Genomic DNA, 13,396 nt, shown 5'->3' on the forward strand with positions numbered 1-13,396 from the left:
TAGCTCTTTATACTTATATAAATAGAAAATATAATAAGAGATAAATAAAAAAACAAAAGCAATACATAAAAATAAATAAAATAAACAAATAAATAAATTCTTCACCATTAAAAACACTACAAAATTTCTATTAAAATGACTAAAATTTCTATTAAAATGACAAATGAGAAATTAAAATTATCTACCAAAAGAAATGCTCTGTAAAAACAAAGAAGTGCTTAAAATAAACAGTAAAACAGCAGAATTACAAATAAATACTAAACGCAAACAAAAAAAAGGCAAAACAACAACAACAACAACAACAACAACAACAATAATAATAATAATAATAATAATAATAAAGAAACTACAAAGACGAATTACAGAATTACATAATATAATAAAATAAATAGCAAACAGAGAACTCAGAACTCAAAAGAGACAAAAAGCAGATAATTAGACTCTCAAAATTGAACGAGCGAGAGAACAATAAACCACAAGTGCGAAGTATCACAATAACAATAACAGTAAACACTTAATAATAATGATAAAAATTCAGGATAGACAAACAGGTGACACTTACAGTTAATACCAAGGTACCGCTAGACAGAGAACTGTTGATCCACTGCTTGTTTCAAAGTTTCAATTTGCGTCTATGGCGAGGTCATATCTTGAAAAGCGTGATTATGCTTTCAGATTTTCGTTCAATCATATAACGGCAGACTTAAAGCGAAGGGCATGCGCATCAAAGTATGTTTCATCAACAAATCTTATGTCTTCCGGAAGTAGGATTTGTTGAATTTTGGTTGTAAACATTTTGTCCAACACTCCTGATCGATGGCCCTGCGATTACCAATTAACTCTATTAAGAGAAATTTTGATGGTCACCGATTTGTTACATAGTTTTTAAGGTCACTGAGATGGATTCTGGGATTCCAGTATTACTTCGAGACCATCTCACTCACAACGGTGAGTGAGAAAAGAGATTACGATTGAGCTATGATTGCCTACATATATACTTAGTATCAGTTAAGTTTTACGCACATAAAGTGAAACAGAAAATCGCTGCCGATGATTTGTTAAAAAATATGTTATAGAAATGATTATAGGTATATGGCGAATGCTCAGAAAGTAAGACTTCAATATTTTAATACAATAGCATGTTCAATGCACAATTCAAAGGGATTCAGCCAGTATTTCGCGCAAACCAAATGAACTAGATATATTAGGTGGTGGATGATCTTCATTGACTAGTAACCTTGCAAACTAGACATGAAGTAACTGATGCCATGTTTGACGAACAGAGCAGGAGTTTCGGCTTCTATCTCCCCCCCGCCCCCCTTTTACATGCGGTGTAAGTGATGGCATGCAAGAGCATGAAAACATATTGTAGTACACCGCTTTACGTGTACCCTCATTCAAGGATACAACAAGCCAATCACTAGATAGTACACTGATGACCTCACTATATGGCTATCTGAATTGCAGGTGAAGGCCTTTGGTCGGAAAGATCTGGGTTCGATTCCCGTCAGTGACGTGAGGAACCTTTATCGGTCTCTTTCGACTAAAGGTGAGTTAGCCGATCTCATACGGGGATAGGGTTTTTTCACCCGGAAACTCGGGGTTTTCGTCCCCCAGAACAGGAAAACCGGCCCCGTGAACACACACACACACACACACATAGATTACAGTTATGAATACGTCCCAGCCAGATGCCGGTCCCGAGCCCGGATAAAATTGGGGTAGGGAGAAAGCAATGGTGAACTACCCTGTGAAACTCTCACCAGGAATACTTATGGGCAATGCCTACAAAATCACCTACGGTCGGAAACGACTGAAAGGGAAAACCAAACCGATTGGGAAGCCTCCTGACTCGTTACTGAAATGTTGGCCCGTGCACTAAATGGTGGATGACCTGTGGCACCACCATTTAAACTGTTGTACCTTCGAAATGGAGGAATTTCTAAGTTTCTAAGTATGTGTGTCATGGTCTTGAAGGGTATTACTCACACTGCACGAATAAGAGAAAGGAGGAGGGGAGAGGGAACAAAAACCAGAATCCCTGCTCTGGAGATCAAATATGGCATTTGCCACTTCAGATCTCCAATAAGCCTGGCGGTGGTAGATGAAGAATATCTACTACCTAGAACTTGATGGGGTTGCGAGATAAGTAAGCCTAGAAACTACGCATTTAATAGATTTGCATACCAGTATTCAGTATATGCCAATTTAGTACGGTATTTTTGGGTGTTAATTATAATTATACTATGTTACCTACAGTATCTTGAAAAGCGTGATTATGCTTTCAGATTTTCGTTCAATCATTTAACGGCACACTTAAAGCGAAGGGCATGCGCATCAAAGTATGTTTCATCAACAAATCTTATATCTTCCGGAAGTAGGATTTGTTGAATTTTGGTTGTGAACATTTTGTCCAACACTCCTGATCGGTGGTCTAATAAGTTAATACTTATTAGGACTCTTCGCAGAAAGTATCTTTTTTTTTTATAAGAATAAATGACAATTATTTTTATATGAACATTGGTAAAAGTACCAATGTACCATTGGTACATTGGTAATATAAGATAATTATCTAGCACTATCGTTAAAAGAATTAATGCATTCCTAATTCGCTGATCTCTGTATTACTTGCCTTATGTATATATTATATTATATTATAGGTTTTAATATATACAAGCAACAAAACTATATATGTATATAGTAGCATTACATGTGCTTCTAAACTGTTCGTTTCTTTATCCTCTAGTGTGCACTAAACATAAAAGGCGGATATGTTTCCTCATCCCCCCCCCCTTATCATCCGCTGCCTAGTTGGAATTTTAAACAGGAAAGCCAATTCTGGCTGACACAAGCATGCGTTAACGAACTGGCAGTAAGTTAAGCTACCAGAGTAAGAGATTACATCATCCCTTCATCATAGATTATTATTTGTTGTTTTTCAAGTGTATGTGTGCGTGCGTGTACGTGTGTTTTAATAATAAGGAATATTAAGTAAGTAAAGTAAATATTACCACTGTTACCTGATAAAAACATTATTTTTAAGTTTCAAATCATTGCCATTCAAGAATTACACAATGAATACCGAGAGGATTTGAAGTACAAAATAAAATAAAATACAAGGTCGATTAGCACGCACGCTGTTATGATTATCATTATTATTAGCAGTAGTACTAGTAAATAGTAGCAGTAGCACAAATCTTGGAATCAAAGACAGCTCATTAGAGGTAATTCTCACAAGAAAACTTAATCTAAGAGAGCACAAGCACAATAATTGTGCCTGCCTTAAACGTATTCACGCTCTACACTGGTCACTTCCTCTCGTCTATATTTTGCTTGCAAAACAAACCAACAAACAAAAAATTCTACCTCTCATTTCCTTTGTTACCATATCTTTATGCAACTTTCAGGAAGCCTAATTTTGGCCTCTTATTCTGGGTTTACTATAACCTTATCTCAAAATGCACATGTGTCTGTCACATCATCCCTTCTATTTACTAAGTTTTACGGATTACACCCTAACCATCATATCATCTCTGTCATATAATCTGTTCTGTTTACTAAGTTTTGCACTTACACTCTCTAACTCCAGTTTGTTTGTCAACCCATTGGTAACAAACTTAGGAAGATAAGAGATGAGGAATAACAATTTCCTCATCTCTCATCTTCCGTTGTCAATGTAAGCGCAAATCTGTAGAGCAGTCGTTAGAACAATCCGACATTTTCCATTCGATAAAAGATCTGTTTCTAAATCCCATCTAGGATGCTAGGAACCTTTTTAGGACTTTCAATGATGGGTTGGCCGATCTCATACAGATGTGGCATGGTTTCTCTTCCAAAAACTCTTGTTTTTATTCCTACAGCAGGCAAACCGGCTGGAGAACATACGGAGATAATAAACAATATATATACACCCCTGATGGACGGTTTTTCTCTCCGTAATTCCAATGCAATGCAAAATTTTTCATTTCCTCTGTTACAGTATTGTCACATTTTTAGTGCGTCATCTCAAATCCTCTCCAGTACAGCCTCATCAATACAATAATCAGACTTATAGTTCTGAATTTCTAAATGCAAATTTTTGCGTCTAGTTACAACTCGGTTGTTATCCACAAGATCATTTAGTTAGAAAAACAGATAAACCAGAAAGAGAACACGCACAATTCATAGACGCAGTACATTTGTCTCAAAGCCTTAGTTGCTTCGGCCGAAATTCGAAATAACTACCACATTTAGTTACATCCTTAGAAGTTATCCATGTAATGAGACTATTACTCCAGCTCTTTTTGTCCACATAACTAAAATATTCGAAGCTTGACGACATATCCTACACCACTTCTAATAATTCTCCCCAGCTCTGCATCATTAGCTCTCAGGACTTCTAGTAAGTGTCTCCGAATCAAAGTGATTTTTTTCTTAATGACAGTCCCACACACGAAAAGATAAAACTTAAATCACGCCAGCTCTGTATAGGAGACCCAAGGTTAAACGAGAGCTCTCTCTGTTCTGGGCTACAAACTGGTGATTTGTATATAATATCCCCTGTTTCGACGAAGACTGAATGAGGTAATCGCCAGAGACACAAATTCATACTTGCGTCTTATTTAATCCTGTACCATCCCGTAGTATTAATACATATGGATATGTTTTCAACATTTCGTGGTATTCCCATAAAAAAATAATTGTATTATTTTTTATGGGAATACCATAAAAAATAATAAAATAAGCTTTGGACCATTTAAAAATAAAGTTGAAATCATTTCATACTCAGACTGCAGACAGAACTGAAAATCTGCTAGAAGCCTTGACTCAAACAGTTACAGATAGAAAGAAAAAAAGATTTTTTTTTTTCTTTTCAAGAAATATATTATTGAGGAGATAAGGACATAAACTTTACCCTTTATAGAAAGCATGTCCAAAAATATGAAGACAAACCTCAAATAATAAGGATTAGTATGTCATTATTTCAACCTGGAAATTATATTCGCATTTTAGATTGTTCAACGCATCAATTCAATTCTAGAAAAGAAGATCAGGAGAATTTGACGTAGACTGCATGAATAGGGAATATTTTGAGAAGGCAGGATGACAATTAGAAATCAGACAGAAGGAATATAAAACAGATGTAATACATTCAAGAAAATAGACAAGTTAAAGACAATAGAGTATGTAACTGAGAATAAACATATGGGGAATTCACATCATTGCTCTGATATGAATTCTAAGTAATTTATATTCCATTAATTAAAACGAAATGAATTACATTATTTACAAAATAATAAATTAATATAATATATATACATAACTTCCATCCTATCTGTTATTATATATATATATATATATATATATATATATATATATATATATATATATATATATATATATATATATATATATATATATATATATATATATATATTTTTTTTTTTTTTACAAACTGATTTGTGAAAAAAAAGAAATTATGGATGTCTGATACTGAATTAAAGTATATAGACAATCTTTAAAAAGACTTTATTAGATCAATATTATGCTCTAATAAAGACATCATTTTTAGACAAACCGTCTTCACGCACTATTTAATCATATATTCATCATTTTTAGACTAACAGTTATGCAGTGGACATATGCGGAATCAACTTTCCGCTAAGCTGTAGTAGATCTCTAGTAAGCTCTCCTCGATCATTATTGGCGAAATGCAATTATTTGAAAAACTTAAAAATTCTAAAATTTATCGATATAAATTGTTCTAGAAATAAATATTTGTGAAAATCTTCAATAAAAATACTTACATCGGTAAAATAGAAGCTTTATTAATTCACGGTTACAAGTCCGTAAATCAGCAAACGATGTATCGGTTACTTCCGCAATCACGATTGTGAAATATAAGTACATTGCAGTCCATTTTGGTAAATATAAAGTTCTTTTCTTTCCTTCACGCACTTCATGCTGTTCGGTTAGCTCACCTGACCTACTTATAAATAAAAAGAAAGAAACATGTTGCCATTCGCTACTTCCTACAATTAGGTTGAAGAGAATTCTAGAAGACTACCACAAGAGAGCGAGACAGCTCATTTCAGGTGAATTGATGTGCAGCAAAATTATAAGTGATCATTATCAGCAGTAATATCCGCAAATGTGCGAAGGTTACTGATAACATTGCACTGCATAATTCAGGAAATGAGCAGAATATTTTCTAAACAAGACCAAAAACGAATGTAAGGAAAGTGACCATAAGAATTATTTGTCGATCCTGTAAAGTATTAATTCATTATAAAATAGTTCATTTCTTGTAAAATTTCCACCTTTCCTGTAAAAACTGCGAGAGGAGGAAAAGGACAGTTGTAGCCATCACTCATTCGGAGTTGATTTAATATTAAATCTTAAATCAACTCCGAATAATAATAAACGTATTCATTCTTCTCTTCTCCACTCGCCTTGCTTTGATCGAGTTGTGTTCAATTCTCACTGTAATTTACAGTTTTTTTTGTTTGTAAACAACTTCCCTACCATAATTCGAAAAATAACTGTTTTTATTTAATTTTTTTTTTTTTGTTTATATCGGAATTTTTTTTATTGTTCACACGTTGCTACTTTGAATAAAATAATGTTTATACCTTTTTTTTGGGGGGGGGAGATAAATAAATGTTGCTCAGACATAGCATAAACATACGTTCAAAATTCACTATTTAAAGTAACAGAAACTGTTGAATGCAGTAGTGGTTAATAATATATTGTCAACCACTTCTTCAACTGTTCTGTTTATTGCAAGCTTGAAACTCAGTTTCATACGGTCGTTTTTGCTATTGAAGAATAGGTGGCTGGTTGTTTAGGTCTCACCAAAAAGATGCATGGCATTTGGGTTGTAATTTACGGTAAGATTTAATATTCAATAATAATAACAACAACAACAACAATTTATAGTTATGTAAAATGCTCAAAATAATCTGATATATTTTATTATCTATAGCGTTTCATGTTTTATATTAAAAAAAAAAAAAATAGTTTGAATAAATACTCGCTCTTCAACCAACAGGTGGAGAATTCGAATCCCGGCATATTTGTGAATGGCCTTAACTGGAAGATGAATTTCATCCGCCTGTGTGATATTACTTCCCTTCTTATTGGAGAGCTGAAGTAATTTAAAAAAAAAAAGTCCCACGTTCGGTCTTTCTGGTTTCAGGTTATGCAAAAAAAAAAAAAAAAAAACCCTTAAAAAACAATGAAATAAATAAAATAAATAAAAAAAATCTTGGCCCACTCACGGAACTAATATACAATCTTTTGGGTGGGAATCACATTAAAAAAAAAAAGAACAACAAATACAGAATTTCAACTAATAACCATATGAGTCAACAAATAAGCCTAAGCGGTAGAAAATTTCCAAGCTTTTTTAACTTATTTCCGTTCTTCCAATCAAGAAACCATTAGAAAAACGACAACGTAAGTGTACCAACTTTGATGAATCACGAAAAAAAAAAAAAAATCCTTGATAAAGTAGCAATCTTTTACTTTATGTACCTCGCAGCAATAATGAAAATAGAATTTTGGGATTACGTATACTTGTCCATTACACAATAACTGCCCCTTCCCCTTGGAGATAAAAGAAGCTGTTTGACTTTTTTTATTCATCAAGGTCTATGAATCATTGATAATGTGTCATTCGTAAGCTAAAATAGCTTTAGAGATAAGAACGGATTTCTCATGAACATACCATGAGACATATATATTTTTCTCATTGTGTATGTATGATTTTCATGTATCAGTCGAATAATTTAACATTGGATTATTATTATTATTATTATTATTATTATTATTATTATTATTATTATTATTATTATTATTATTATTATTATTAGACTCATCGAGGGAGGCCCTAACATCATGTCAAGAACAACTATTCAACATTCACACAGTATCTATCATACTTCGCCTTGAACTCATTCACAGTCATGGCACCCACAACAGACTCTGGCAGCTTATTCCACTCATTCACCACTCTCCAAATAAAAAACCAAGTTGTAACACCTTTGCTAACTCTTGCCCAGTTTCCATGGATGGCCCCTCCCATCACCATAATCCTATAGAAACTCTTCAGTAATTTGAATGTCTTAATCATATCCCCCCTCTTCCGCCTATATGCATTTTTTAAATCCCAAACTAGTACTCAGTCATAATTCTAATACTAGGGAACAAGTCAGGCAAAAAAAGGCTCAGGTCGCGAGCTCTGCACTTTATAGGGCCCTAATATGACAAACACAAAGAGTATTAAATAAGGAGTAAAAATGAATTTCAGAATCAGTCTGATGGACAAATCTGTTTTATGGAATAAATATATATAATTCTTCTTCTTCTTCTTCGTCTTCCTCTTGTGCCTTATCCCATCTGTTTGGGGTAGCCTTTTTATATGATGCGATTTTACGCGCACGATAGTGTACTTTTCAATTTTTATCCTTATCAATGTATATTTGTCAAAGTAGAAGGATAAAACCTTTATTTAATAATTGGTTAGATTGCTTTTGTAATTTTTTTTTTAATTAGGTGGGAAATGAACTGCATCGACGGGTGTGAAATCACTTACCCACTTACTTAGTTTGAAAAAGTTCATGTTTGAAGTAGATTGAAAAAGTTCATGTTTGGTCTCGAGAACAAGTTTTCTTGAATTGGTAAAAAATATATAAAATTAACAAAATTAGAAAAAAAAAATCTTTTGCTCACCCACAGTACTAATGTACTATAGGTTTACAATCTTTCGTGAATGGGAGTCGCATGAAAAAAGGACTTACTACAAAGTAGAAGCGGCTGCTTTACTGACATTATTAGTGGTATTATTATTATTGTTTCTATTATGGTTGTGCTTAAATTTAATAAAGGGAGATTTTACTCCATGCCAGCTTTTTAATCGCTTTTTAACACAAAATTTGGGAAAAGATTAGATATTTAAGGAAATGCAATTGGCAGAATTGGAAGAAACTCCTGAGATACATGTATAATGGATAAAGGTTGTTAAGCTACTGCATTCTAACGTAGGCACAAAAGGGAAGACCTTGGGAAAGATGAAAAGTGCTTAATCGATTATATGAGAACGAAGTACATGAAAGTTGCTAGGGTTAGTAGAGGACCAGAATTTAGGAAAATACTATCTCCTTACTATGGTAATCAAGGAAAGGAATAACAGGAAGCCAACAAAGGGAAAATATCATGCAGAAAGACTTTAAGTTTATAAATTCGAAATAAACAGCCAAGGGAATATTCCAGTATTTCTTATTTGTAATATTTCAAGAATATTATTTATTTATTTTTATTTAATCAATCAGGACAAGCCTTATAAACTCAGAGTTATCATGCTCGTCTAGAGCAGGCTTTAACAAATATCAATATCCAAGGTGGGATTCGAACCAACAAGCTGTTGATTGGAGAACGGGTATGCTGTCCACTCAGCCAACCAGGCCGGCATATTTCTAGGAAAGGATACTACAAAACACAAAAACCTTGGAGACATAATACACAAATAGCTTAGAAGACAGTAGAAGAACTTGAAGACCGTTATCCTCTAAGCAACAGAAGAATTTTCTGGAAAGTCATAGGAAGGTTGAAGAAGGAACAAGACACCGCGGTGGACGGAAAAACGAAAAGAGAAGTAAAAACAAACACATTATTGTGAGCAAAATACTTAAAGAAAAGAAAAGGCTGACTATAAATCTTTCAAGCAATAAAGAACAAAAGTGAGAAACAATCTTAACAGTAAACGAATAATTATCACAAGCGTTTAAAAAATTTATGGAGAGCAGTAAAAAAAAAAATCGGCTAACGCCTTTTTATTCCCGTATACGGGGAGTAGGCGAGGCCATTTAGCCCTATCTAACTTTTGGAGACTGAGTGGGCAGTTCAGTCTCCACTGGTACCAATCAGAGATAGATGGCCCAAGGCTATCACTAATTAAGCGGTACACAGTGAAGAGAGACGGCTCAAATGTGCCGCCATCTCGTGGTTCCTAACCCTAACACAATATATTTAATGTCTGAAAAATAATGTGGGTTCTACGGTCGATTTTCTTGCGTTTACGGGACGAAAAACCCGAGTTTCCGGGAGGAAAAACCAGCTAGCCCGTGCCAGAGATCGACTAACTCGGGAACCGGTCGAAAAAAAGGCTTAGAAAAATTTCCTCTAGTCGCCGACTAGACTCGAAACCAAGTCTTCCTTCGTGCGGCCAAGCGCCGTGGTATTAAACGCCATATCCACTGAGCTACACAGGCTGCATGGAGAGCAGTAATTTAAAAAAAAAAAAAATCTTGAAGAATATAAGAAAAGAAGAGAAGGTAAAGTGGTCTAAAATTAACAAGAGAAAAGATCGAAAAATTCTGATTAGGTAAGAAAATAAGTAAAAAATGGGAAGAATGCCTTTTAGGATTATTACAGCATGTAGGAACAGACAAAATAACATATTTGTAGAACACCCAGAGTGACATCGAGAAGATGTAATCAAGCAGGTGGAAATGGATATCGCTATTCATAAAATCAAAATTGAGAAATTGCCAGGACATAACATGATAGGTCCTGAAATATTAAATGACATGGACAAGGCTGGTAACATATTGCTATTCAACATCCTAAAGTTTGTTTGAAAGAAAAAAAAAAAAGATACCCAAGAGATTGGAGCATTTAAATGATTGTCATCATCTTTAAAAAAGAAAGATCACAGTATATTCCTGAACTAAAGAAGCATTTCACTCCTTAGCATACCAGGAAACAATATTGAATATTGTTTATTGTTTCCTAATATGCTTAACTTACTTACACTTAATTATGCATTAAACTGATATTTTCATTTATTTGTCCACCCTCCAATTTATTCACATCCTCCTGAAATGCCATAATATTAGGAGTATTACAAACATAAAATAGAGGAGTAATGCTTCCCGAAGTGTTGAGCTTTGTAGAAACTCACGTTTCTACAATGCATTTTGATATATGTTAGCAACCAATTACCATCCAGTCCAGTAGCCTGATATGAAAATATATACATTTAAACTTAAATATTATTTTGTAACGTGGCAGCCTCTCAAATGCGTTTGAAAATCCAGAATAATTATATTATGTGCATGTTCCTCATTGACATCCAGAGTATTTTATTATTTTAAATACGTACCTTTCATTCACTCCAAATCCTTCGACCCACCCCATTCCCCTAGAAATAAAGCGTGCTCCACTCTAATGAAATATCATAATAAGGTGACCATTAAGCATCTTTACTATAAGCCATAAAGAAATGATCACCCGATCGTTTCCTTATGGCTTATAGGGAAGAGTAAGGAAAGAACTCCTTGGCATTGGCCTTGGAAATTAGTGCCAGTCTCGCACAATGTTCTAATATTTTCTTGCTTACCATTTCTTCCCGAGCTTTAACATTTTTTGTTCAACTGTTCTCGACCTCTCGTTTTCCACTATCCACGATGTCTATTTTTTTAGGCGCAATTCCTTTAATTTCCGTAGTCATTCATTTTTTAAGGAAAATCATTTTTGACTCATGCTAATCCTAGGAAAATCATGTGAAAATTTAATATATACAGTAGCGAACAAATTAATCCGAACATTCACATTTTAAAGAAAAATTTTAATTTCGCAAGAAAATAAATACAAAAATTAAACTCTAACTTTACCTGATAATTTACATGTGCTCCCGTGTTCCTAAGTTAATTAATTCGCTTAGGCATGGATCTAGCAACATAGAACATATGTTTCTTATTTCTCATCTCGAAACCATGATTTTATAATGGATTGTATTAAGTTATTCTTTAATCAAAATTTAGTTTTCCAAGTCTCTTCTTCACTGTGCCCACAATTTTTTTATTGGGTTTATGTCAGGAGAGTTACCTAGCCATTGACGAAATTGGATGTTGGGATTTTTGAGAAGCTCTTTCACTTTTTTTTGAAACTGCGGCATGGAGAGAAATTCTGTTGGAAGATGAGTTCTTTGTCTTTCTATATCTGTGGGACCACTCTTTTCTCCAATATTTTTATGTATTGGTCACTTATCATCATACCATCAACAGGCATAAGTGATCCTGGACCGTCATGTGTAAAATAACTCCAGAGTTTAGGAGCTTTTTGAAAGTGGATGGGAGAAGTCTTTTCAACCAGTAATTTGCGAATATAGGGTACTCGCTCTCTTTGGACAAAGAAATGGTTCTCATCTGAGAATATGGGATTCTTCCACTTCACAATAATCCAATCTTTGTCCACTTTTGTCCACTGGAGCCTCTTTTTCCTGCATAGCCTTCATCAATAGTTGTTTATTTTTTGGTCTGTGGGCAGTTCTCCCTGCTTCCGATAATCTTCGAGGGACTGTCATTCAGAAACATTAATCTCACTAGCGGCCAAGTCTCTATTTAAGTCTATGGCAGACAATTTTAGATTCATTTTGCTTTCCCTGGTAATAAAAGATCTTGAGTAATAGTTTCTTTTTCGCCCATATTTTCCTTTTCTGTCAGGAGAACCTGTCTCCCTATCCCTCTTTAAAATCACATTAGCAGCGCCCAAACCAACACCACACTTACTGACAATTTGTCTTTGAGTCGTGAATGTGTGCTGAGAAACAGCACATATTTTTGAACGCATTCTTGGAGATGTATCCATTTTATAGACACAAAATGAAAACACGACGAATGTTAACTTGTTTACACTGTTAAAAACGCACAACACTATTAACAAAGATCGTAGAGACGGTTAAAACATGCAGCACTCAACCAAAATAGTAAACTAAAACAAAAAGTATTGTGAACTGAAACAAAAACCAAACCAACACCAAAACATGAGGAAAATTCGGCTTGTTCGGATTAATTTTTTCGGTATTGTATATATTTACTATCATATTGCGTCAATCTGCACAATATTTTTAACAATTTTATTACAAAAGAGTCCAAAATAATTTAAGAAGATAGTAATAAATAATTATTTTATATTTAAGATACTTGCATATATTTAAAAACGATATTTATCGACTGAGTGTAATTTTCAAAAATTCTTCATTGACTCAATCGCCTTCTTGAAAACTGCTTATGAATTTGAGAAACTGCATTTTGTAATTATCAGAGCTTTTCAAGTTTCGAAGTTCAATGTGATTTTTCAGCAATTTACAAGTTGATTATTGAAAATGCATGTTCTTTTGCTGCATTTGTTCCAGGTAAACAGCATTTAATGTAATCCATTTTGAAGTGCTTTAGCTAATTAAATTGCTTTCTCCATAGTTACAAATATGACACGCATTCGATATGGAAGTTCACGAATTGTTCAACAAACAATAAACCTTTCTCTAAACACAGTATAAGATGCAACAGATGTTGAAAATTTCCTCAGACATCATTATATAATCATCATGAAATATACTCTAGATACAAAAATA

General features: G+C 33.8%; 1 protein-coding gene and 1 long non-coding RNA gene across 7 annotated transcripts in view; one reads left to right on the forward strand and one right to left on the reverse strand.

Annotated features, from left to right (window-relative positions):
* Positions 1-6,391, reverse strand: part of oys (lysophospholipid acyltransferase 6) — a 325,432-nt gene extending 319,041 nt beyond the window's left edge. For 2 of the 3 annotated variants that reach the window (XM_090411054.1, XM_090411053.1), the window contains exon 1: positions 5,787-6,391. The gene's annotated coding sequence lies outside the window, so the exon portion shown is untranslated. The remainder of the gene's footprint in view (positions 1-5,786) is intronic. The other variant, XM_090411055.1, reaches the window with a different exon arrangement.
* Positions 6,392-6,639: 248 nt separating this feature from the next.
* The window catches only part of LOC150094656 (uncharacterized), a 36,872-nt gene continuing 30,115 nt past the window's right edge, over positions 6,640-13,396 (forward strand). For 3 of the 4 annotated variants that reach the window (XR_016550168.1, XR_016550172.1, XR_016550170.1), the window contains exon 1: positions 6,640-6,869. This is a non-coding gene — a long non-coding RNA (uncharacterized LOC150094656). Of the gene's footprint in view, positions 6,870-7,207; positions 7,438-13,396 lie in introns of those variants that run through there. The other variant, XR_016550169.1, reaches the window with a different exon arrangement.

The sequence above is a fragment of the Typopeltis vanoorti genome, chromosome 21, assembly GCF_054136105.1.
Source record: "Typopeltis vanoorti isolate ZY-2024b chromosome 21, IOZ_Tvanoo_1.0, whole genome shotgun sequence".
Lineage (NCBI taxonomy): Eukaryota > Metazoa > Arthropoda > Arachnida > Uropygi > Thelyphonidae > Typopeltis > Typopeltis vanoorti.